We start from the raw sequence: 27,001 nt of genomic DNA, 5'->3' as shown, positions 1-27,001 counted from the left end.
TGGTTTAGTAAAAAGCAAAATTCAATATCTCTCTCAACTACTGAGACAGAATACATAGCAACTAGTTTAGCATGTTCACAAGTACTATGGATGAAGCAAACCTTAAGAGATTTTGGTTTGAATTACTCCACAACAAAAAATTATTGTGATAACACTAGTGCTATAAATCTTTCAAAAAATCCTATTCAACACTAAAGAACTAAGCATATTAAAGTGAAACATCATTTTTTATGAGATCATGTTTTAAAAGGTAATATTTCTTTAAATTTTGTACCCACAAATACACAATATGCCAACATCTTTACTAAACCACTCAAAAATGAAGATTTTATGAGAATTAGAAGAGAATTTGGTATTTGCTCATTATTGGACTTGAAAATTTTTAAGACTAACATTTTTCTTGAAGTTTGATTGCTATGATAACATTTTTGGTTTGTAATATTTTTGAACTTGTATCTGCATGTATCTTTTTGATATTCTGACTCCACCTACTCCTTTTGATCATGAAAAAGAGGGAGAAGAAAAATAATATGCATGAGAAGAAAAACAATATGTGTTAACAATGTTGATATTATGCTAACTTCTTATGATTTGACAACATATTGATAGGGGGAGTAAGTTTAAGTTTTCTATCTGTTTATCAATGCTCCATCTGTGACTAGTTTGTCATCATAAAAAAGGGAGAGATTGCTAAAACAAAGAAGTTGTACACGACACTTCAAGTACAAGATTTTGATGATGAACAAGTGGAGTAAGTGAATTTCAGTTAAGTCAATAAAGCAAGATGACAAGAATTTGTTGAAGAATTTTTAAAGACAAGTGTGCAAATGTAAATCTCTTTAAAATCTTAGATTCTTGTAAGAGCCTTCATTTGATTGCATATCTCACTTGCATTTCGCCTAAAAATACTTAGGAAAAACTTTTTTAAAAGAACCCTTAAGAAAAATTATTTTAGAAAGCTCTTTACCCATATTTTTTGGTTTATCAATCGACCAATAGACTCATCAGTCGACTAACTTTTTTGGGCCAGTTTTTTAAAGTAAAACATCAACTTTCTGATTAGTCGACTAATCAACTTTTAGTCGATCAGTCAGAATGTTCGATTTCTGAAAAATTTAGTAGGAGTTGACTGAAAGTTTTCTTAGTCGACCGGACAAAATGTTCAATTTCTGAAAAAATTAGCAGGAGTCGACTGAAAGTTTTTTTAGTCTACTGATGATTTTCATCAATCGACTATTTTTTCTTTAGTTGACTAAGTTTCAAAATCTAGAATTCAAAACTGTTCAGCTAGATACAATAGTCGACTGACTTTAACTATCAGTCTGCTAATATTTGATTTCAGTCGACTAATAACTATTTCAATCGACTAATATAGTTATTTTCTGAAACTTTCAGAAGTTGCATTCTTTCATTTTTTAAACATTTTTTACTGTTCAAAAACCTTTGTTTGACACCCCTTCGTACCACCAATGCCTTGAATTCTTTAGCTATAAATAAGAATGAGATTTATACTCAAAATCATCAAGAGAAACATCAAATTCTTTGTTTTTCACTCCTATTCATTCAAGTATTCATTTTCTCACTCACTAAGTATTTTCACTCTAGTTTTTTACTCCAATTCTTTTTGTAAGTTAGTGAAATCATGAGTTGAGTATTTCAGCAGGCTTAGAAGTCTATTGCACTCCATTTGCATTCATAAGAAAGGCTTGTAGGTTGATTGTAAGTTGGTTATTTTAATTTTTCTATAAAAGGATAGAGTCTCCTTGGTTTAAAGGAGAAGTTTGCTTTCAGTAGGGTTGTTGCTGAAAGTAGGATCAGTTTTAGTTTGTTTGATCTTGTGGTGACACAAGTGTGATAGTGGAAATCTCAAGCGGGTTTTGTTTGGGGACTGGATGTAGGCCTGGAAGACCGAACCAGGATAAAATTCTTGTGTTCATTGTGTGTGATTGCTTTTCAAGATTTAAATTCCAAAGACAAAGTTTAAAAACACTATTCACCCCTCCTTTAGTGCTAGTTGTATTGATCCTACAAAACTTTCAAGATTACTAGGCAATCTTCGAGTAAAAACAAGTGTCTATCATGTGGATTGCAAATATTATTTGCAAATGTCTGCACGATAACCCAAAGACAACTCTAATAGAAATCATCAATGACATTAGTCATGAGGAAGGTATGGAGATTACTTATAAACAAGCATGGTATAGACGTAAATGCATAAAAGAAGAGTTATAGGGTTCATATGAAGACTCCTTCAAGATGCTTCCTACCTATTTGGATTATTTGATGAAGGCAAACTCAAGAACACTAGGGTTTATTAAAACTGAAAGGAAAGATCAATTTAAGTACATATTTTTGTCCTTCTACTCATGCATCAATGGATTTCTAAAAGGGTGTTCTCCAATTCTTATGGTAGATGACATATTCTTAATAAAAAAATACATGGGTATATTGTTGTTGGCTCATAATATTGATCCTTGTGGTAAGATATTTTTTATAGCATTTACAGTTGTAGATAAAGAGTCTAAAGACTCATGGGTGTTGTCTTTAGAGTCTCTAAAGCATGAATTCAGATACTTTGATGCGTTTAGAGAGTGAAAAAAATTTACTATTATCTTAGAGAGGCACCCAGGGCTAAAGTATGTCACCCCCTGCACCTTTCGTAGATATCATGTTAGATATTAGATAAAACACTTGACCTAAAACTTTTTCTAAGAAATTTGGTTCACCATAGTGCATTTTGGTGGAGTGTAACTCGAGCAACTACGAAAACACAATGCACATACTTTTTTGAAAATTTTTAGAAGATACAACCACATGATTATATTATTACCCACATGGAACTATAGTTTTGGGTTATATCTCACTTTTTAGAAAAAAATATGGGTGTTTGACATCTAATGTAGTGGGGTATTTTAATTCTCAAATTCTCCCTATATGTGACAGACCTCTAGTGCCATTTTTGGAGAAGCTTCATCGCATGTTGATGACACTGTTTGAGAAAAGAAAGAATATCAGGCAGAAAATCACAAGCGTTATTGTGCCTAAAGTAAAAGAAAAGGTAAAGGTACAAAAGATAAAGACAACAACTACATGTGGTTGTCGTACATTGCCACTGATGTTTATACAATGCCCGTGATTGATTTCATGGTCACAATATTGATCTTGAGAAGATGCAATGCTATTGTGAAGAGTGACAGATGATTGAGATTCTATGCAAACATACAGTTGCATGCATTTTTCATGAGGGCAAGCTATCTGAGTATTATTGTGATAAGTACTTTAAAGTTGAATTGTATCAAGTTGTATATCATACATTTTCATTCCTTTCGATGATGGTTAATTGTCTCACACAATACTCTATTGACTCTTATTCTAGTCTTTCCATCAAAGGTGTCATGTCCATCGGGGCAACCTAAGGTAAAGAGACGAAAGCAATACCAAAGGATGTTGTGCCATATAAATACAGTATATGTGGTGAGGTTGGTCATAACAGGCGAAAGCACACATAACAGTATGTTTGAGTATCTCTTATTGTGAAATGAATGCATGTTTGTGTGTGTTTTTCTATGTATGTGTGTGTATTTATTAAGAAGTATTTGCTTCTATGTATTTATCGAGAGTTTTTTAATAAATTATTTCAATTTCTTATGTCTTTAATGAATATCTTAGGTATTTCGCGAAATGCCTCCTAGAGTAAAATGTGATAGCAGTAAGAGAATCAAAGCCATATCTTGAAGCACAAATCCAATTATGGTAAGATATATAATGAAACAAGTTGTGTGTATATAATTAGTGGTACTACATGCACATGTTTATATTTAATTGCAATTGGCCATAAAATAGGTTAATGACAACCAATCACATGAACATGAAAATGAAGGTGTATGAGCATGATTTTTTCGTGAACACATTGTTAAACAGTGATGTAAGTGTCAGGTTTGCATGTTTCTTTATTATGTTTGTATGTAGACTCATTTGAATCTGACAAGAATGTATCATATATGTTGATTATATAACATCTGGATAGATTTATAGGAAGACTTATTTATAATCACAATCAGGACATAGCAACAACAACAAAACTACCAAAGACCATTTACCATACTTCGTATTTCTTAGTGAGTGCTTAAAGAGACAGTCTACCTATTTTTTTACTGACTAAGAGGAACTAACTACTTAACATTGTTCACAACAAATGGTCAAATGTTCTGTTACGAAAAAATGAGCCCATTCTTTCTTGGAGAACCAAAACTTGTATCCTTTTGAGGATTATGAAAATGTATTCGTTAAATAACATTGTAAACTTATATTTACATTTACACCACATACGACGTGTGCTTATGTCTTCAACTTGAGTTATGTTGTAGACCTTAAATCCTCTCAATTGGGGCAATCATCATTGGATTTTGTGAAAGATGAACATGAAAGAAATGGAGTTCTATACTCTATAATTTCACAAGGACCACAACTAATGCAGATTAAGACATCAAAAATCTAGTATAAACTTATTACTTATTCAATAATATCTTAGATTTTATCTCATATTAGGTAGAATTAATATTGGGTCAAAGGTTTATTTTTTTACAGAGTGCTTTAGCTACGATGCTTAATCTAATTGGATGACTTGTCCCGTGAATGATATTCCTCAACAAGAAAATAAGTAATTACTTTACACATGTGTCTAAACTCAATATGTACATGTTGTTGACTTTGTATATGATTATTACAAGCATGATTATGACATATTTATTATAATGTACATGCAATACTTGGTCAGAAACATGTAACTCGATTTTATACATATATATGTTTATATGTCATGGTTTGTTGTATTTTTGCCATATAAGATAATTAGTTGTTTGTTACTAACTTTTTTCTTCAAATTGTTGCAACACATATAAGAAAGTGTATGGTCAAATACTATGAGAAATTAAGGAAAAAGATGCAAAAAAAAGAAAGCCAAAAAGAAGGCAGAGAAGGAGGCAAACAAGCAAAAAGGACCGCAACACAAAACAAATGCAAGGGAAGCAAAATCAACCACCATAAAACGTCTAGAGGCCAAATAAAAGGTATAGGATGACACATAAAATAAAGCAGTGGAGAAAGCATCAGATGACCTTGATAAAGAAGCAAACATGAAGGAAATATAAGATTTAATGAGTCATTGTTGACAACATTTTAATCATATATTTTGTAAATTAAAATACTGATATTAACTTGTGAATGTCCTTTGACATCTTTACTATTTATTGTTACCTTTATATAAAATTTACTTTGATTACAAAGTTATACAGTAGTTATGCGATCATAGGTTATATAAAATTATACACTAACAAATATATATATATATATATATCATAATTTACAAATGAAGGACATTTGCAAATAGAAGCCTATGCTCACAAATGTAGGTCTTAGTTCATAAACGAAGGATATCCACAAATAAAAAAATATGTGGTCACAAATATAAGTCAAAGTTCATAAGCGGAGGACATTCACAAATAGAAGTTCATGTTAAATAGAGGACATCCATATATAGAAGCCTATGTTAAATGGTGGACATTTGCAAATAGAAGCATATGTTCACAAATATAGGACATAGTTCATAAACAAAGGATATCTGCAATATGCGATGTGAACGTCCCGACCTCACTGTTGTGATGAGGATGAGTTTCGCATGTTGGCATCACATATTTTAGAAAGTGAGGACCTTCATGCATCAATTTCATGTTGATCTCCTTTGCAAATATGTGTTGATTGTATGCAAACCTTCCATCTGTTAAAAAATGACTTTCACACACTCTTATTTGTGAATGTCCTTAGGTTTTCACACTCGATATGTGAATGCCATTCAATTGATAAGTTCTCATTTGTGAATATCTTAAGGCTCACACATTCTAATATAACCCATGTAATAATTTGAATACAGTTTGAACATATGTTATTTTACATTCATTGTAAAAAAAAAAAACTGTTACAATTTATATATATATATATATATAGTAAAAAAACTACAATTTAAACCTATTATTTAATTACAACAAAAGTATATACAAATTATAACTGTTTGTGAAGGTATCTATATAAGTAAAAAAATTTGTGAATCTGATCACAACTGCGAGAAATCCAGGGCTAGCTACTCTTGTGGATGCTATATATCCTGCCCTCATGCTCTTAGCTCTTTAACTTTCCTATCCTTACTAGAGAGTTCCCTATCCTTGCAAGCAAAGCAGCGCTATCTGATATCACAAAAACTCTTGTAGATTATGTATAATGACTTCCTTTGCTTCAAGCAGATCCTGTACCCCAAGGATTTTAGCTCTTGCAAGATTAAGTTTGCACTCTCTCCACTTGTAGTCATTTGCCGCTTCTGTCTCCTCGCCCCAACTTGCTCCACCTTTTATTTGTAATCAAAGAATATAGATAAGTGTATGCGCTAAAAAATTTATAATAAAAATAAATTTGTAAAAGAGAATATATGTATAAGTGCATTTCCATCTCAATGCCCCTCTTTACATTAAAATTGCTTGGCAACTCCTAGTTGTCAACAACTACATTCTCCTATCCAACATGGGTTATAAAATATAAGCCGATGTCATCGTCGCACCGATCTTCAAGTCTGGAGAAGAATAGTGTGGGATAATTGTTTGTCTGATCCTTCAATCAAGCTAAAACACTTCTACTAACTACGGAAGGGTGACGAGGTTGTTGCTGAGCATACCCAAATTGTCAGACCAGTTGACTATCCATTTAACATTAAATTTTATTTATGTTGTGCAATCAAATGTCCTTCCTCGTGAGGTCCATGGTTGTAAACACCTCAAATTTTCCTCATTCATTCTTAAACACACCTCTCGTGCAGTGCCAACCCTGGTAGGTCAGTGTAGGAGTCCAACCTCAAGTTTGTGTCAAAAAACTACCATTTACCCACTTTTATTATGAAAATTACCATTTTACTCCTAGGTTATCCCGGACCTCAGTCAGTCAGCGTCAACCAAGCTCGTTGGTCAGTTCAGAATAGGTAAGAATATCAGTCATTTCTAGCTCACTTAAGCTCGTGATGAACAAACCATTTTTATTTCTGACCATTCCTGCCAAAATGGGATCATTTCTTCATAAATGAGCTCATTTCTCATTCAAATCCAAGCCAATTGTCTCCAAGTCAGTCATTCCCAGTCAATCCTATTCCCTAGAGTCTAGCTTGAGCTCACCAGGAGTTCAAGCACTCCAGTTTCAGTTCAAAACCACTTCTAAGTGTCCAGTAGCCCATTTCAGCTCATTTAGCTAAAATTGAGTTGAGTCCAGTCGATTGAGCTAGTGTTTGAGCTTTGATTTTTGTTCATCTCAGTATTACTGATCTTTGTTTAAGCTCAAACCCAACTTTGGTCTGTAATTTAGAGAGCATTTTTCACCATTTCTCTAAAAAAGACAACTTTTCTTGACAAATCAGTCCGAGAGTTCAGTCGAGTCAATGTCTTGTCAGTTTATTTGAGTTCTAAAACCCTAGAACCCAGCTCAATCCAGTTCATTTTAGTTTAAATCAGTTCAAACCCCAATTTTCAGTGTCACTCCGGCTCGGTAGAGATCGAAACCATTTCTCGAACCATTTTGCAAATTTTATCAATTTTAACACTTTTTGAACTGGTACAAGTGTCAATCGGGGTTAATAGCCAAATCTCTTTATTCAGAGTTAGCATTTTGCATGGCATTTCATATCATTTCATACCATTTCATTTCATTTTCGAGATCCAGAACTCCAGTTTTATAAATTTCAATCCAGATTGAGTTTTAAAAGCTTTCAGAAATCAATTTCAAACCCTGGCTTTTCAAAATTAACATTTTTACCCCCGAGATTCTAAATTTCAAAATATTTTCTCAAGAAAAACAATCTGAATTCCTTTCAAACTCAAATTTTCAAATTCTAAATTAGATTTGCGTCGCAACGGGGTATTGAACTTTAAATTCTGAGTTTGTCTCAAAAACTGCCAAAAATTGCTCGTTTCGTCCAGAAATTTTCTAAAAGACTATTCTACCCCTATGATCTTCAAAATGAATTTCAAAATTAGAAAATGAACCCACTCTGAGATGAATTCTCCATTTACATATTCTTTTTAAATAAAAAAAGAAATCTTTTTATGTTGTTTGCCTTTCTTTTTATTTTATTTTTTTTATTATTATTTTTTTCATGGGACCCACCAAGGTGGTCGGCCAAGCCTCCAACCCCCATTTCTTCTTTCATTTTCTTTCTTCCTTTTCCTTTCCTTCTTCTTATTTCTTTCATTTCTTCTTCTTCCCTTTCTTTCCTTCTTTCCTTCCTCCTTGGTCCAGCCCATTCACGTACACCCTTTTCCCCCCTTTTTCATTAGCCCCTAAATACCTAAGTCCATCCCAATTAAAACCCTAAGTCCCTTTGTTAAAGAAAAAGAGAGAAAGAAAGGAAGCACATATCTGCCACTTTTCCTTCTCTCCCTTTCACGCCTCTCCCTCCCTCCCCCTCTCTCTCTCTCTCTCTCTCTCTCTCTCTCTCTTCACCTCCTTACACAACATCCCTACCACCACTTATTCCAGCCACCATCTTCTCTTACAACCATCAACGACCTCCATCCTTGCAACCTTGTCTCCATCCCTCTCACAGCAACCAAGAACTCATCCACCTTGCAGCCACAAGGCAAACCTCCATGGTTCCAGCTCCATCACAGCTATCCGACGCTCAGCAGCAGTCCAGCAGCGTCTCCTCCACCTTCAAGGCACCCAAACTGCTGCTGCCCCTCCAAAGCTTCTCCATTGAAGCCTCCACCAAACAAGGCAACTTCCATTATGACCTTTTCCGTTGGTGCAAGTGTGAATCCAAGGTAAGTCAATGGGTTCCATCATCTCTTTTTGTTGTTTTTGTTATCTGTTTCGTCCAACTTCATTGATATTTTCTTTAGAATGATGATTTTAATGTACACAAAAAAAGTAATATATATATATATATAAAATAAAATGTTAAACCTTGGTTATTCATGATGATGCTACACAAAGGAAGAGATCCATCTGAATGAATGGATCAGATCTCTCCTTGTAATGGCCAATATCAAAATGAATTATGCCCCCTGTTGGTTTTCATTTTATTTTCATATTTCATGTATTTTCATGTTGCATTTAGGTTAGTTTCTTGATTTTGTATTCATTTTACATAGTTTTTATCAGTATATAATTTAGAATTCATAAGTGTTCATTTATGTGTAAAGTCTAGTTGTTGTTTCATTTAAGTGTTTTCATTTATAAATCCTAGAAATTTTACTGTATTTAGATTTATCTATCTGTGATATCATGCCAAAAACTTGAGTCCATTCGAGTTCCAGAACCCTATTAAAAAAATCAGAACCTAAATCAATTTTTGAACCCTCCCAAAATTTCAAGTTCTGTTTTAGCAGACAAAAACCTCCGAGATCTCCTAAATGTACGATCCAAATGCTTCTAAAAAAAAATTAGTGGATCCCTGTTAGAATCTACTATTCTTCAGTAATTTTTTAGATTTTTCCAACAAGATTTAGGTTGTTCTAAAAATTGAGTTTTCATGAAATTTGGGAAAATCTCACTTCTTCCTTGTCAAGGTCTAGACCGGCTCTAACCCACTGTGTCCGTTCAACCCATGGGATGAATGCCAAAACCTTCAACATAAAAGTTGTTTCTAACCATTCCCTTTGTCATTTTCCAAAATTTGGAAATTTTTAGAATAACCTAAGTATTTTTCCTAGAATTAATTTCCCTGTCTATTAGATTCCCATATCTGAGAATTTCAGAGATCCAGGTCTTTAATAACCCTTTGCTCTCTCCCAAACCATAACCCAAATCCCAATGCTGTAAAAAGAGTAAATCTTTCTATGTTTGTCAAAACCCATTTCCCAGAATTTCATCCATTTTCTCATCTGTATTCTATTTTTCCCATAATTCTTTCCAAAACTTGTCTGTTTGCCCTAAATCCTAGAGTCGCCGGATTCCGATCCGCCTTGCCGGAGCTGTCCAGCTTCGACCATAGGTCAAAACCAAAATTTGTAAAAAGCAAAAATCTTTGACTAACTGTTATATGTCATCCCATAAAATTTGGTAAATTTTTATGGAATTTTAGTATCCAAAATCCAATTTAGATTTAGCATTTTAGGCAAAATCTTGATTTTTAGGATTTTTAGTTATTTTCTACATTAAAAAATAACAAAAAATAGATTTTCAAACTTCATTATGTTTTAAGGGTTAGTCTAGATGTCCATGCCAAATTTGGCTCAATTCCAAGTTCATTTGCTTTGTATGCTAGTTTACTTTTAAATTTAGAAGCGAAAATCAGGCGAAAATCAAGTCAAATTTGATATTTTATGATATTTTTATCATTTTAGGGTTTTATCATGTAAATAAGCATGTCATTTCATATTAGGGTTAATTTCAATATCATTTGCATTTTATATTTCCTATTTTTGTAAAATTTATTTTAGAAAACCCTGGTTTCAAGGCCATAGTCTTGTTATCAAGGGTATTTTGGCCATTTTGACCAAAATTTTAAAATTCCAAACTTCAAATTTTTAAAATTTCATGCATATCATCATATTTCATCATATTGTGTTTGATTTTATTTTATTTGATTTTTAAATTTCCAAATTTTATAAAAATTCTTTCAGAAAACCCTGATTTCAAGGTCATCAAGGGTATTTTGGTTATTTTGACCCCAATTTTGAATTTACAAGTTTATTTTTGAAATTTATTCCTTATTTCTCATGTTTATATCAAAGGGGTATGAATTAGGTATATATCGAAATAATATCCGATAATTTTTAATATTTTTGGATAAATTCAGATAAACCTACATTTCTGTGCTAACATGTTTTCTAGTTTTGCAGGAAAATACAGGAAGAAGATTTTTATTTTCTTTTGTTTCAATTCAATGTAATATCAGATGTAATAATTTGGAATAAGAGTTACTTTTCAGCTTAGAATAGGATTGCATCACAAATAGTTTAATTTCTAAAAAATTCAATATCCGATGTATGATGTTTATGCACATTTTCCAAAATCACTATGATTGACACGAATGACACGTGCATATGATCTTAGGCTGTTTACAAACTTGGTGGGATTCATATTTATGGCTATAGTCAGAATACGAAGAATACCAAGATTTATGATCTTCGTATTAGCCACATTCAGCCTACACTCTTATGCTAACTTAAAAAATGCACTGCATTTCTCAAAATTCAAAAGGATTTTCTCAATTCCTCAATGAAATATCTTTCAAATTCATACTCATTCATTCAATTTGCATCATTTTCAAGCTCATTTCCCAATTCTATTTTAGAGAAATCGATTTTCCCAAAAAATTTTAAGTCTTTCTCAAGATTTGATTTTCTCAGAACTCTGAATTTTTAAATGAGATTTCAAAATATTTTTCGAGTTCAAAATCATGATTTCCCAAGGTTTTCACATTTTCAATTTCATTTCCAAATCCCAAAATCAATTTTCTCAAAAACTTTGAATTATTTCTGAAATTGATTTTCCTAGAACTCTCAAATCCTATTCAAAAATCGATTTTCTTAGAAAAAGCTATTTCAATCTCAAAAATCAATTTTATCAGAGTTCCTATTTTCCTGAGAATCCATTTTCCATTTCAAAAATCATTTTCCAATGAACTTCCTGATTTTCTCAAGATTCTCAAATTCATTTCCTTAGAAAAACAATCCAAATCTCAAAATTGATTTTCCCAAAGTCCAAGTTTTCCTGAGAATCCATTTTCCAATGCAAATTTCTGATTTTCAATAAATTTCAATGATTTTTCCAAGGATTCCATTTTCAAGCACTTTTCCAATCATTTTCCAAGTATATCTCAATTTTCCAAAGCAAACATCATATTTCTCAAATGTGCATTCTTTTCAAAATTCCATAGCACATGCCTGATTCTCTGTGCATTCTAGGAAAATAGAGCATAATTTAGATATTCAGTCAAGTTAAAGCGCACAATTGATCCTTGATTTGATTACCCCTGGTAAAGGCGTCAGGAACAGTTGAACCTCGTACCGACAGGCGGATCCCATTCCACGGAATTTTCCCGCAAATTTTTAAAACGGAGGTGAGTAATTTTCAAAACTTTGGTCGAGTTTGACTCGCAGAATCATTTCTTCTCACTCTCGCAGAGGTTGGGGGAAAAAATTTTGCAATAATAACAATGGCTTGGACGACCACATCCTCATCCATATCAGAGTCTCTATAGGGGCACCACGTTACCTACAAAATGAGGTTTCATTCATGATTAGAGTCCTATATTGTATTAGTTATAAAAATATAACCACGTCTTTCATGTATGCTTACATGTGCTATGATTATCACACATAACTTTATAGTAGATTGGGCCCTTCCCAAATGAGAACCCATCCCTCCATCATTCCCCTCCTCATTCTCTTCCTTGGAATCTGGGTTGCCTTCAGTACGCAACCTACTCCATATGGCAATACCTAAAAATTAAAGGACAGAATCACGTTTGAAGGGCCTTCCAATCGATATGCGCTCTCATATCTAAACCTGCAAGTATCAATACACATATTAATCTACAAATTAGCACATAATGATAACAAAATAATGTTTTCATATAAAATAAATTAAATCAGTATTCTTACCTCCAACAAACCAACATGCTAAACAAGTTTTTTCTTTCATTTTTCACATGACTAACTTGTGTACAAGTGTGCAAGGACAACTACTCTCCATGCATATTCATTGATGTGATCCAGATCTTGCACTAGTTGAATATATGATGCATGGATTGACTTTGCACCAATGTCAATGAATAGACATGTTCCAAAGAAGTACAACAAGAATGCCCTCAACTGCTTATCTAACCTATGACCGACCTTCCCTTCAACATAAGCTAATTTTTCCTCCTTTCTCCTCACCTTGGTGTTGTCATACTTGCTCTTTAACCATGACAACTTTAACCTTTTACCTTCGAATGCATCCTCGAATTCTTTCAATAAAACTTGACAATGGTGCTTAAAATTTCTAAATCGATATACATTCACTAGCTCCCTATGGCACTTTAGTTTTATGATGCATGTCATGTCCTCCAAGGTGATGGTCATCTTAAAACCAGATAACTTAAATGTGTTGATTGTTGGAATCCATAACTACACCACAAAATCTATAAGACTATGACAAATTTTTCATGGTATAAGCTCCAAGAATTTTTGAAAATACATTTGATATAGTCAGTTCTTCGTTTCCTCTGATAGTGTTAAGAGATACTCATGGGCTTGAAATCAATAGAACCGATGCATAAGGTTGCGAATCCTGCAATCATAATAAAATTTGCATGAAATCAGTTAAATATTATAATTTAATTATTGAATATAACACTCAAATTTAATTTACACACATATGACAAATTAATCATTGAATTTAATTTACATACTGTAAACACCACAAATTTTCCTCATCCATTCTCAGGCATCCCCTCTTACAGATGTCAACCCTGTTAAGTCAGTATAGGAGTCCAACCCCATGTCTGTCTCAATTAAAGTGCCATTTTACCCCCTTTCACCAGGAAAATTACCATTTTACCCGTAGGTCATCCTAGATCCCAGTCAGAGTCGACCAGACTCATTCTTAAGCTCAGAACAGTTAGAATGTCACTTGTGCTCACAGTGAGCAGGTCATGTTCATTTCTGATCATTCCTACCAAAATGTGTTTATTTTCTCAGAAATGAGCTCATTCCTCACTCGAATCTAAGCCAATTATCTCTGAGTCAGTCAATCCTATTCCTCTGAGTCTAGCTTGAGCTCACCAGAAGTTTAAGTGCTCCAGTTTCAGTTTAAATCCATTTCCCACAGTCCAGGAGTCCATTTTAGCCAATTTCAGCTAAAATTGAGCTAAGTCCAGTCAGTTGAGCTAGTGTTTGAGCTTCAGTTTTAGTTCATCTCAGTATTACTAATCTTTGTTCCAGCTCAAACCAGTTCTTGTTCGTAATTCACTTCACTCCAGTGATCATTTCTCTGAAAATGACATCATTTCTTGACAATTCAGTCTAGGAGTTTAGTTGAGCTAGTGTCTCGTCAGTTTATTTGAGTTCTGAAACCCTAGAACTTAGTTCATTCCAGTTCATTTCAGTTCAAACCAGTTAAAACCCCAATTTTCAGTGTCACTCTTGGCCCAGTAGAGACCAGAAACCATTTCTTGAATCATTTTGTTCATTTTTGTCAAAATCATCACTTTTTAAACTGGTATAACTGTCTATCGGGGTCCAATACCTAAAATTCTTCATCCAGGGTTTGCATTTCACATGACATTCCATGTCATTTCTCATCATTTTTCCATCATTTCATAACATTTCATTTTATTTTGGAGATCCAAAACTCCAATTTTGAAAATATCAATCCAGATTTGAATTTTAAATCTTTTCAATTTCAAACTTTGGGTTTTCAAATTAACCCTAAGACTCTAAATTTAGAAATATTTTCCTGAGAAAACAATCTGGATTTTCAAATTTTCAAATTGGATCTGCTCTGCAAAAGGGTATAGAATTTTAAATTTTTAGTTTTATTTCAAAATTGCCAAAAATATTTTATTTAATCCAAAATTCTTTTTGAATTTTTTAATAAAATCATTCTACCCCTTTGGTTTTTAAAATGAATTTTGAAATAAGTGGGGCCCACTTTAAGGTGGCGCCACACTCAAAAGTTTCAAAAAAAAATATTTCATTTAAAAACATTTTCTCCTTTTCTTTTTATTTTGTTTTTTTTTTTAGCTTAGAAAATCATGTGGACCCCACTGGGGGGTCGATCCTCTCTCTCTTTCCACCTTCCTTTTCCTTCTCTCCCCCCTTTCTTTCCTTTCTTCTTCCTTTTCCCTCTCTTTTTCCCTTTTCTCTTTCTCCTTTCTTTCCTTCTTCCCTTTCTTCTTTTCTTTCCCTTCCTTTCTTTCTTTCCTTCCCTTTCTTCCTTTCTTCTTATTGCTCCCTCTACTTTCTAATTCTCCTAAGAACCCACAACTGGAGCATCTTCTCTTTCCCCCTCTCTTTGCTAAACCCCTCTCTCTCATTTTGGCGCATTGCCTATTCTCACTCCTCCTCAAAAACCTAACTTTTCTTTCTAAAAGCCAATAAGCACCCCATACGGCTGGATATTTCTCAACTCCAGCATCTCTCTCTTATCCCTATCTTTCTCTTCACCTCATTGTCTCCTTCCTCCAGCCTTTGCAGCAACTTCAACCCCTCCAAGTAGTCAACTTACAACCTCCAACTACAACACCTTTCATCTCCAGCCATACCTTGGTACCAGCCACAACAACAAGTGGAGCGGCAACCTCCTTCAACCATTGGTGATCAGCACCTCCAGCGCCACCACCAGATCTTCCTCCTTACACAACAACCTCCATTGGTGACATAAAAAACCTTCAACAGCAGTCGTCCTCCCTCCTTTAGCCACGACCTTCAGTCTTCTCCATTACAGCAGCCATTCCCACCATGGCGAGCAAGGATCCAAGGTAACGTTCTCTAATCTTTTTATATTTGTTAGGATGATCATGCTTGCCATAATATAGCATAAAGTCTCATGCATATTATTATAAATATCACATGAAAACAGTTCAAAACTGAATTCACGTTGGTAAAATATTTGTCTTTATGAACTCATGTGGCATGAGATGTTAGCCATTTCGTAATAGAGCCATGTGAATTGAGTGATTAGTCCATTAGGTAGATTAAATCCCCCACTTCAAGGGCCAATATTGAACATAGACCATACCCCTGATCATTTTTTTTAGTTGCATCATTAGATTCATGTAGATTTCATGTTTTTAATATTGCATTTAGTTTTACTTCCTCATTTTATACTTATTTCATTTATTTAGTTTAGCTCTATTGAAATCTCATTCATTGCTATAGGTTTTGATTTTACGTGTGAAGTCCAGTCATTATTTTATGTAAAAAAATTTGTCCATAAATCCTAAAATTTTTATGATAGTCATGTTTGTTTGTCTGTGATCTCTTGCCAAAAACATGAATTAATTTGAGTTCTATAATTCCATTAAAAAAATCAAATGCTGAATCGGGTTTTAGTATTGTAGAATCGCTATCTATGGTTAAGGCTAAACTTTTTAATCTGAGATCTCCTTCATGGGAGATTCGAATCACGATCTGTAAAATATCATAGATTCATAAATAAATCTAGTATTTTACTGGATTTTACTGATTTTTTTGGATAAAATTACTATCTTTCAAAATTCGGATTTTAAAGACCACTGTATCATGTCTGATATAGGTTGTCAGAGCCCTAGATTGACTTAAATTGATCGTGGCTCTCCGACCTGTAAGTTGGATGTTCTATCTGTCAAAATAAGAATTGTTCCTCATGATATCTTATATCATTTCCCAGAATTTCAAGATTTTAGGATTTGGATTTTTAGTTTTCCTAAATTTCAAAAGTTTACCTGTCGATTCCCTGTTATTACAATTTTGTCAGATTTAGGGGTTTGTTAATCCAACGTGTCCTCTGTAACCGTAGATCCAATGCCAAATCTGTAAAAATAAGATATGATCCTCTGTTTGTCTGCAACATCCTCCTAAAATTTCAGAGATTTGGTTACGGTTTACTATTTTTCCCTTAATTTTTGTGAAAGCCTATCAGTTTGCCTGGGATTTCAAGGTTGCCGAATTCCGACCTAGGTTGCCAAAGTTGTAGCTCTCCGACCATAAGTTGAATTCCAAGTCTGTAAAAAGAAAAAATCCACCCCTAGTTGTCCACTGTCACCATGCAAAACCTTAAGAATTTTTATGGTAAGAATCAATCCGAAATTAGGTTGTCATTAGGATAGGTGTAGGGTAAAAGGCAAAAATCTAGCATTTTTAGGGTTTTTTATTAATTTCCATATCAAATAATGCCAAAAAAATGAATTTCATATTCCATTCCATTACATTCTTAGGATTAATATAGTTGTCCATGCCGAATTTAGTGTAATTTGAAATTCAATTGCATGTGTGTTAGTTAAATTATCAAAAGAAAGGCGAAATTTGGGCGAAATTCAATGTTTTTATGATATTTTTGCAATTTTAAAGTTTTAGCATGCATATAATCATATCATATCATCTTATGTTTGATTTTATCTTTATTTGCATCCATTTGAATTTCAAAATTCTCATTTTTACAAAAAATATTTCTGAAAACCCTGATTTCAAGGCCATAGTCGTGTTATCAGAGGCATTTTGGTTATTTTCACCTCAATTTCAAATTTCAAAACTTTATTTTTGAATTTTCATATATTTGCATCATTTATTTCTCATGTTTATATTAGGGAGGTATGAATGAGGGTTTATATCTGGATAAAATCAGATAATTTTTTGATATTGTTGGATAAATACAGAAAAACCTACATATTTGTGCTAACTTATTTTCTAGTTTTGCAAGAATACTCAAGTGGAAGTTTTTTTTTCATTTATTCCTTTTCGTTTTCCTATTCAATGTAATATCAAATGTAATATTGGAATAAGAGTTACATTTCTGCATAGAATAGGATACATTGCATATAGTTTGCTTTCGTAAATTCTGATATCTGATGAATGATGATTCATGCATTTTCCAAATTCACTATGGTTGACACGAATGGCACGTGCACAAGCTTTTAGGGAGTTGACCAACTCGATGAAATTCGTATTTATGTTCATAGTCAGAATACGAACGAGACCCAGATTTGTCATCTTCGTATTAGCCACATTCAACCTATACTCTTAGGCTAACTTCAAAAATCCACTGCATTTTTCAAATTCCTCAAAAAATATTCTTTGAAGTTACGTTCATTCATTCATATTGGCTAATTCGCATCATGAAAGCATTTCAAAGGGCCAAATCTTCTTTCATTAATTTGGTCCAATTTCATTTCAGAGAAATCAATTTTCTTAAAATTTTCTAAGTCTTTCTAAGAATTTGGTTTTCTCAAAACTCTAAGTTTTCAATGATGTTTCAAATATTTCCCCAGTTCAAATCATGATTTTCCAATTTTCTAACATCCACAATTTCAAGGTTCAAAGCTCCAAGAAATCAATTTTCTCAGTCATTAGGATTTTTCAGAAATCAAGTTTTCAAAATCTCATAATTTCTTCAGAAATCGACCTTTCTTTTCTTCGGAAATGCTTTCTTAATGCAATTCACGATTTTTCCAGAATCATCATTTTTCCAAGTATTTTCCAAATATCAGAAGCAAACATCATCTTTTCAAAATGTGCATTTTTCAAAAATTTCATAGCACATGCTTGATTCTTTGTGCATTTAGGAAATAGAGCATGATTTAAATATTTGAGCCTAGCTAAGCACACATTGATCCTTGGTTCAATTATCCCTGATAAATGTGCTAGGAACGGTTGAACCTTGTACCGACAGGCGAGTCCCATTCTACAATTTTTTCTTGCAAATTTCAAAAATGGAGGCGAGTAATTTTTAAAACTTTGGTCGAGTTTGACTCACAAAATCGTTTCTCTCTCTCGTAGAGGGAGGGAAAATTTTTGCGATGATAACAGGTTTGGCGACCGAGATGGGACCTGTCTTCGTCTGATCAATCGTGTGCCTTGACTTAGCTAAATTACAAAAATCATGTTCTACAAAATGTCAGCTTTTACTTTTTGATATCATGTGAACCTAGGAGCCTAGACTTGAACCCAGCTGACATCGATTGCATGTAGACTAGACATGGATTGGTAGGACCAAATTGAGGAAGAATTATGCATGCTCACATTAGACTTAGGTCTTATACAACCCTCCTCAATCTAGGATTTGTGTGTAAACATTGTTTGCTTCTTCAAAATTTTCAAAAATCTATCTCATTAGGTTTTAGAGCCCTCTGTTTGCTTGCATGTGCTCATATTTCAAAAACCACCCCACTTATTTCTACCTGGTCTTCACGTTACCAGGCTTTCTTCCAGAACCATAGTTCGGGATAAAGCCTCACAACTGGGCCACTTATTTGGGTTAACACCCCCTACCACGTACCAAGGGCCATAGTCCAAAGTATATCGATAGGTGCTCAAGGATATTGGGAAAACACAAGCCTAGAATCGGAGATGAACTTTTATGCCACGTACTTCGGGTTTCGACTCAAGTATATCGGCATAGCATGATTGGACACAGATGATCTGAGCCTAGAGTCAGGATTAGGGTCCTATATCTATTTCAAAATTGATTCATTTAGAGTCAGCTTCTTAGGGAGTGATGTATGTGCCTAATTATTTGTGTAGAATGTGATTGAATGTATCATATTCATTTTCCCTTTTATTTTCCAATATTTTCCCAATTTTCATAAAAATATTGAATAATTTTTCAAAATATCCTCATCTTTCATTTTCACAAAATATTTCCTCTTATTTTTCTCAAAGCCCTAGATGATTTTCCCAAATTATCTATTTTTTCTCAAAACTTCAGGTGATTTTCTATTCTTTCGTTCTTCTGGATCTCAAATTTCAATCTTTATTTTTATCCTGCCTGCAATTTTGCAAAATTTCTGTATTTTTCTTCAGTCTCATTCTAATTTTTCCTTATCTTCCTGTCTGATGACATCTAGTCAACTCGATTATGTCTTTTCTGAGGACCACATCTTCTACGAGGTGCGGCAAAGTCTTCCCGAGCATCGAACTCTTAGCACCGGATCCTTCATTCCTCGGTGGTATTATTCTTGGCTCAAAATCTTCTCTTGTATGTTTTCGGACCTTCTGAGCGATTGCGGGTTAGAACTGGCATCGGCAGTGAAAAAGTAGACTATCAACGATAATCTGATCTATATATTGACAAAGCAGTAGAATCCACGCACTTATACTTTCTGGTTCCCGTGGGGAGAGATGACTCTGTTGATGGATGAATTTTCAGAGATTATGGGATTATCTGAACCAGCTGGTCAGCCTGGAGATCCATTGGAACAATAATTTTTTATCAATGTCAAGAGTTTGGATCCTCGAGATGCCTTAGCTTGCATGACAGGACGTAAATCTTTGCCACTGATCAAAGTAGATGGAAATGAATATGTTGATTTGCTCGAGATCTACCATCAATACGGAACATTCGCAGAAGTCAGCTCATTATCCATAACAGCTCGAGAAAGAATCCAACATGCGATGGTCTTATGCACCATAGGACTGACCTTATTTCCAAATGGATAAAATTATATGGATATCATGATAGTTCAGCTTCTGCGAAGGTGGGGAAGTCGACAGACCAGTCGCCTCTCGATAGCCATGGTCGCGCTCGCTTTCTTGTACCAAGGGTTGACTCATTTCACACTCGGAGAATCAATATTAGTCGAAGGGTGCACCTATACACTACAGTCTTGGTTCCTCCAACATGTGCCAACTAGAGCCAGTTCATTCAAGTATAATGGCAAAGAACTTCTTCCAGTTGCACGATACCGATTCTTAATCGACAACTTCCAAGAGGAAGAAGTCGTATGGGACTACTTTGATCGTCTGATATCTCCTTCCAGATACACTTATGCATATGGCAAGCAATTCAAGCTACTTGGCCTATTCTTTTGTGTCTACTACCATCCAGAGCGATGCGTCAGACCGTTTTCTCAGAGACAGAAGCGCGTAGAAGCACAACTACTATCAGGGATCATGCCAGAATTTGATCTCACGTCAGCACAATGGTCCAGAGCATACCATTCTGCCCAATATGGCTGAGATTCTTTTGTTACTCTTATCCTTTTCACGGGTCCTCGAGTGTCTGCTGATTATCAGGAGTGGTGGAAAATTGTTTGTCTGCCTCCTCTTTGTGAAGTTTACTATTGATGAAATCATATTTTTCTTTAATAAAATCCCTCAACTTTTATTCTATCATGGTTTGACGACCTCGCCTAGGTAACAAGGCACATTTCTAGTTGTTTATTTTGCAAAGAATGGCAACACAATTGTCGTGATTGCAGCGATTGCTCAATCTCTAGTAATGGGATATCTTTCTAATTGTCTACCAAATTCCGAACAAATATTTTCCCCTCATTCAAAATCATCCTCAGAGCCTAACCATCAGTTTTTGCCATACAGAGAGCATTTGCAATCCTTCATAGTTCAGACAAGGTTCGACAAAAAGACTGCATCTAGCCAGCATATCGATCACTCTTTCGAGTCTGAGCAAGAAATGTCGCCTCCACGATCTCCCAAGGGTCGGAGCCGGCAGAACAATGATGGTGTTGATCCCTAGATGTATGCTTTGTTTCAAAAAATGATAAAGAGGATATTGAATGAGCAAGCAGGGGTCAGTTCAAGGGAAAACAAGAAAAAAGCTAAGGGCCGCACAGTGAAGAAGCAGGTGAAGATATCAAAGAAGCGCATTCAACATGAAGATACTTTCGATGAAGTCGAATCAGCAAAAGATACCGATGAAGAATGTGAAATCTTGCAAGCATTTCAAAAATCTCCTCAGGGGCAAGGGTCGGCCATTAAATCCAAGGATCAGTTTGTTAATGACCCTGACTAACCACAACTTAGAGACGTGGTCAAAATGGTCAAAGATCTGCAAGCCCACGACAAGGGTAAGAAAGTCTTCACGAGCAAGGACTTCTATGATGGTTTAGAAGGGGACGATAACCTCGAGAATCTTCCCAGGAAGTTTATCAAATTTAATGGTTCTGGTGATCCTAAGGCACATTTGGCCATGTTCTTTGCCGAGTGTGCGAAATTCAAAAGGAACAATCGAGCTTTATTCCTTTGTTTCCCTCACATCCTGGAGGGAACAACCGTCAAGTGGTATTCAGAGCACATAAATCCTATCGAACTGAAGGGATTCAACAAGGTGGTCAATCTCTTTGTCGAGCAATTCTTATTTAATGTAGAGGCACTCCCAACCCTCAGTCATCTCTGCAGCCTCAAGCAGAAAGAGGACGAAAAGGCCAGAGACTTCATTCACAGATGGAGATCCACTTGTAATCAAATGCGGGATCTGATATCAGAAGGACATGCATTGTCAGTGATCCTAAACAATTTCTCCCAACCTCTAAGGGGCTTGATCTCTACCTCTCTGGCATGATCCTTTGTAAAATTAATAAAACGAGCCGAATGGCTTGAGATGAGGATGAAAAATGGGGTCTATGAGGGCATTACCATCGGAAAAAGCAACCAAGATGCCAAGAAGAAGGCTCATTTCACTCTTTCTCCCAACGATAATAAAGGCAACAAGAAAAATCATGATAACGATTTAGAGGGATTCAAAGGCCAAAAATGAAAGTTCTTCAACAATGATAAGCCTCTTCAATCTAGTCCTCAACATAAAGAGAAAGATCAAGAAAAATCAAAGCACAAGGATTAGAGTACTGATCGAAAGTTTACCACTCTGGACCAAACACTCGAGAGTATTCTAAAATACATGCTTGTAAGAGATATGATCCATTTGCCTAAAGCCATTGATCTCCCAACAATCATGGGCAGATTAAAAAAAAAATTCTGCAAATTTCATCGGCCAGTAGGGCATGACATCGAGCATTGTTTCATCCTGAAAAACATCATCCAAGATTGCATTAACAAAAATCTCCTTGTTGAAGATGAGGAAGACACCAGTCGTCCATCCTGATCAAGTTTTTCCAAGAAGCTGACAACGCCCGCATTTTCCCATTTCTCATCTCGCTTTTATTTTAAAGGGATGATGTAATCCTGTTTATCTTTCCTTGATTTGTTATTTTTCCTTCAATGCATCAATAAAATTATCAATTTTCCTCACAGATTTGATGCTACCTTTTGTTCTTCTTCTCTACAAAATGTCCTTTCATGAGGAATGACCCTCTTCAGATTTCCTCCTGAATCAGTCAAAAGTCAGTTGCTTTGTCACTTTTAGAGAGCATTCTTCAAACATCAATCATTTATCCTTTTGTTCAAAATTTTCTTCCCCCATTACACTGGGGCATTTTTAAAATTTTATCTCTATCTAAAAACATTCTGTATGCAGGCAGGATAAACAAATCTCTCATTTTGCACGCATGTGCACCCATTTGCATAATTTTGCATTCATTTGCATCAATTTGCATTCACTCATATTCATCCGTATTCATTTGCATGGATCTACATCAATTTGCATCAATATACCCATTCAGGATAAGGGATAATCCTGAGACCCCGACAATCATTCTCGTCACAATATCTTGAGAGCACCCATCTCTTTCCAAAAAATTCAAATCTCAATTGAAAAACAATGTTGATTTTCAAAATCCAGTGCTCATACTGGTTCATTTTCAAAATCCTGTTTTTACACTGGTTCATTTCCAAAAATCCAATGCTCGTACTGGTACATTTTAAAAGTCCAGTGCTCGTACTGATACATTTTCAAAATCCAATATTTATATTAATACATTTTCAAAACCCGGTGCTCATACGGGTACTCTTTCAAAATCTAGCACTCGTGTTGGTGTCTTGCTTATTGGTTGCGTTAATCGATCTCTCAGGTTCAGTCTTTGTACTGATCTTTTATCAAAATTGAACCTCTATACCAATTTCCAGACCTTCGAGTCATTCAATATCTCAATTTCCAATTTCGACCATCAGGTCATTCAATTTCCAATTTTGACTTTCGGATCATTCAATTTTTTAATTTCCAGACCTTAGGGTCATTCAATTTCCCAATGTCGACCGTTGGGTCATTCAATTCTCAATTTTGACCTTTGGGTCAACCAATTTCGACCTTTGGGTCATTCATATCTCAATTTCGATCTTCGGGTCACCCAATTCTCAATTTTGACATTTGGGTCACTCAATTCCTAATTTCGACCTTCTGGTCATCCAATACCAATTCCGACCTTCTAGTCACTCAATACCAATTTCGGTCTTCGGGTCAATCAATTTTGACCTTCGTGTCATCCAATTTCAACCTTCGGGTTATCAAGCTTCCCCGTTCAGGATAAGGGGTTAATCCTGAAAATCAGACCACATACTGTTAACTATGATGGTCTATTAAATTATGAATTCTTCATTGCAAGTTAAATAATCCAGTCCACAAACTGGTCATTTTCAAAACTCTCGATCAAACCATCTTCTGAACCCAGTCCTCGCACTGGTTATTTCTCAAAAATCCTAGACCAAGCCTAGCTTTCGAGGTCAGTCCTTGTACTGATCTCTTTTCTTCAAAATAGTTGTTCTTAATTGAACTGATAGTTCTTAATTGAACTGATATTGTTCTCAGTGAACTGATACTTGTTTTTAATTGAACTGATAGTGTTCTCAGTGAACTGATAGTTGTTCTTAATTGAACTGATAGTTATTCATAATTGAACTGATATTGTTCCCAATGAACTGATAGTTGTTCTTAATTGAACTGATATTGTTCCCAGTGAACCAATGGTCGTTTTTAATTGAACTGATATTGTTCCCAGTGAACCAATGTTATTCTTAATTGAACCAATGTTGTTCTTAGGCTGAATCCCTATTGAACCAATGTTGTTCCAAGTGAATCGATGATGTTCTCATTTGAACCAATGTTGTTCTTAGGCTGAATCCCTATTGAACCAATGTTGTTCCCAATGAACCAATGATGTTCTCATTTGAACCGATGTTGTTCTTAGGCTGAATCTCTATTGAACCAATGTTGTTCCCAGTGAACCGAGGATGTTCTCATTTTAACCGATGTTGTTCTTAGGCTGAATCCCTATTGAACCAATGTTGTTCCCAGTGAACCAATATTGTTCTTAATTGAACTGATGTTGTTCTCATTTAAACCGATGTTGTTCTTAGCCGGACCAATGTTGTTCTAAGTGAACTTGTGTTATTCTTAAACAAATCTATGATTGTTCTTAAGTGAACCTATGTTGTTCTTAAGTGAACCAATAATGTTCTTAGTTGAACCGATTCAAGTTTTGACTCGAATTTTCTTTCTAATTGGTTTAATTTTCCTTCAAGATTCGAGTTTCGACTCAAATTTCCTTTCTAATTGGTTTAATTTTCCTTCGAGATTTGAGTTTCCACTCGAATTTCCTTTCTAATTGGTTTAATTTTTCCTTTGGGATTTGAGTTCCGACTCGAATTTTCCATTTTCCTTTGGGATTCGAGTTTTGACTCAAATTTTTTTTCCTTTAAATATGAATTGGTTTTCCTTCAGGATTTGAGTTCCGACTCGAATCTTCTTTCCTTTAAAACCTAATTGGTTTGGTTTTTCCTTCAAGATTCGGGTTTCAACTCGAATTTTCTTTCCTTAAAACCTGAATTGGTTTAATTTTCTTTTGGGATTTGAGTTTTGACTCAAATTTTCTTTCCTTTAAATCCTAATTGGTATAGTTTTTCCTCTAGGATTCGAGTTCCAACTCAAATTTGCTTTCCTTTAAATCCGAATTGGATAAGTCTTTCTTTTGGGGTTTGAGTTTCGACTCAAATTTCCTTTCCTTCTGAATTGGTTTAGTTTTTCCCTTGAGATTCAAGTTCCGGCTCGAATTTCCTTTCCTTTAAATCCGAATTAGATAAGTTTTTTCCTTTAGGGTTTGAGTTCTGACTCAAATTTCCTTTCCTTCTGAATTAGTTTAGTTTTTTTCTTTGGGATTCGAGTTCCGACTCAAATTTTCTTTCCTTTAAATCCGAATTGGTCTAGTTTTCCTTCGAAAATTTGAGTTCCAACTCAAATTTTCTTTCTTTCAAAACCAAACTTTCTAGTTTTCCTTTAAAGACTCAAGTTTCGACTCAGATCTTCCAGTTTTCCTTACAAAATCTGAGTTTCGAATCGGTCGTTCTTTCAAAACCAACTTCTAAGTTGGACTTACCTTCAAAATCTAGCATTGTGTCAGGACTTACCTTCAAAATATCAACTTCGTATTGGATTTACCTTCGAATTTAAGCCTTATCTTATGGATGTGTCAACTCGGATGTTAAACGATTTCTTTCACCAAGGATTTCAAGGCTATTTTACCAAATTGCTATAAAAAATAGTTGTTAATCTCAAGCTTTTATTGCATAAAGAATTACCTCAAATTGCCTTTAGTATTCTTTCTAAAATGGTGCAGTTTTTGCGAAGAAGGATTCAAAATTCAAAATCTTTCTCTTGGCTAACCAAAAGGATGAAGAATAAATCCTTGATATGGCCAGCAAAGAAAATTTAATGTTGTCACAAAGCCATAAGTGATTGATATTGATCACAGTCAATGGCATATTTTAAAGATCATTCTTGTGATAATAAGGCAGTGGAAATATCCCGAGTGATAAAGAAAAATCCACTCAATTTCAATATCTCTTCAATAAATATCAAAGCTGCAATTACATATCTGCAAAAGGGATCTCTCAAATATCATCAAGTTGAAGACGGTGGACGAGTCAGATCCCCTGGGGCAAAGAAGATTCAGAACATCTTCAAGTTGAAGGAGCATGTGACGTGTCCTTCTAGAGAAAGCTTAAATCATCGTCAAGTTGAAGGTTGATGCGATGAACCTCCTGCCAATCCCTAAAAGATATTTGATCAATGCTATCATCAAAAGAGATTTCAATCGAAAGAGACAATATTATCAATATAATCCTTGGGACGAAAGAAGACTCGGATCATCTCCAAGTTGAAGGAGTTTGTGACGTACCCTTCTAAAAAAAAAATCAGAGCATCTCCAAGTTGAAGGTTGATGCGATGAAATTCTCGCCAAACCCCAAGAGAGCTCAAATTTTGTCTAAAAAAAAGAGTGCAAAAAGATCATCATGGAAAAAAAATCTAGGATATTAAACTACCAAATCTTCCAAGAGTCTTCTTTAATTTTATGAAATTCTTTTATTAATATCCTTTGATCCAATTGAGAGTCTCGTATTCCAAATCTGACATCCAATTCTGTGAATTCTTTGCGTAGAGAATCGAGGCAGGGCCCTCATACACGCGTCTCATCTTTTAGTCCCCGACCCAACCCCACCTCATTCAAGCATATTAATGCTAGGGTTAGGTTAGAGGAGACCTCGTATCTGAATTGCGAGGATGAAGAGATCTATAATTCTTATGACTTAGAACCTTAGAAAATTGAAGAAGTCATAGTGGAAATCGAGGATTCGAATTTTGAAAAAGAGTCTAAGTG

Source organism: Nuphar pumila, chromosome 9 (genome assembly GCF_984573655.1).
Source record: "Nuphar pumila chromosome 9, dmNupPumi1.hap1.1, whole genome shotgun sequence".
Taxonomy (NCBI): Eukaryota; Viridiplantae; Streptophyta; class Magnoliopsida; order Nymphaeales; family Nymphaeaceae; genus Nuphar; species Nuphar pumila.
Note: the sequence above shows the minus strand (reverse complement) of the source record.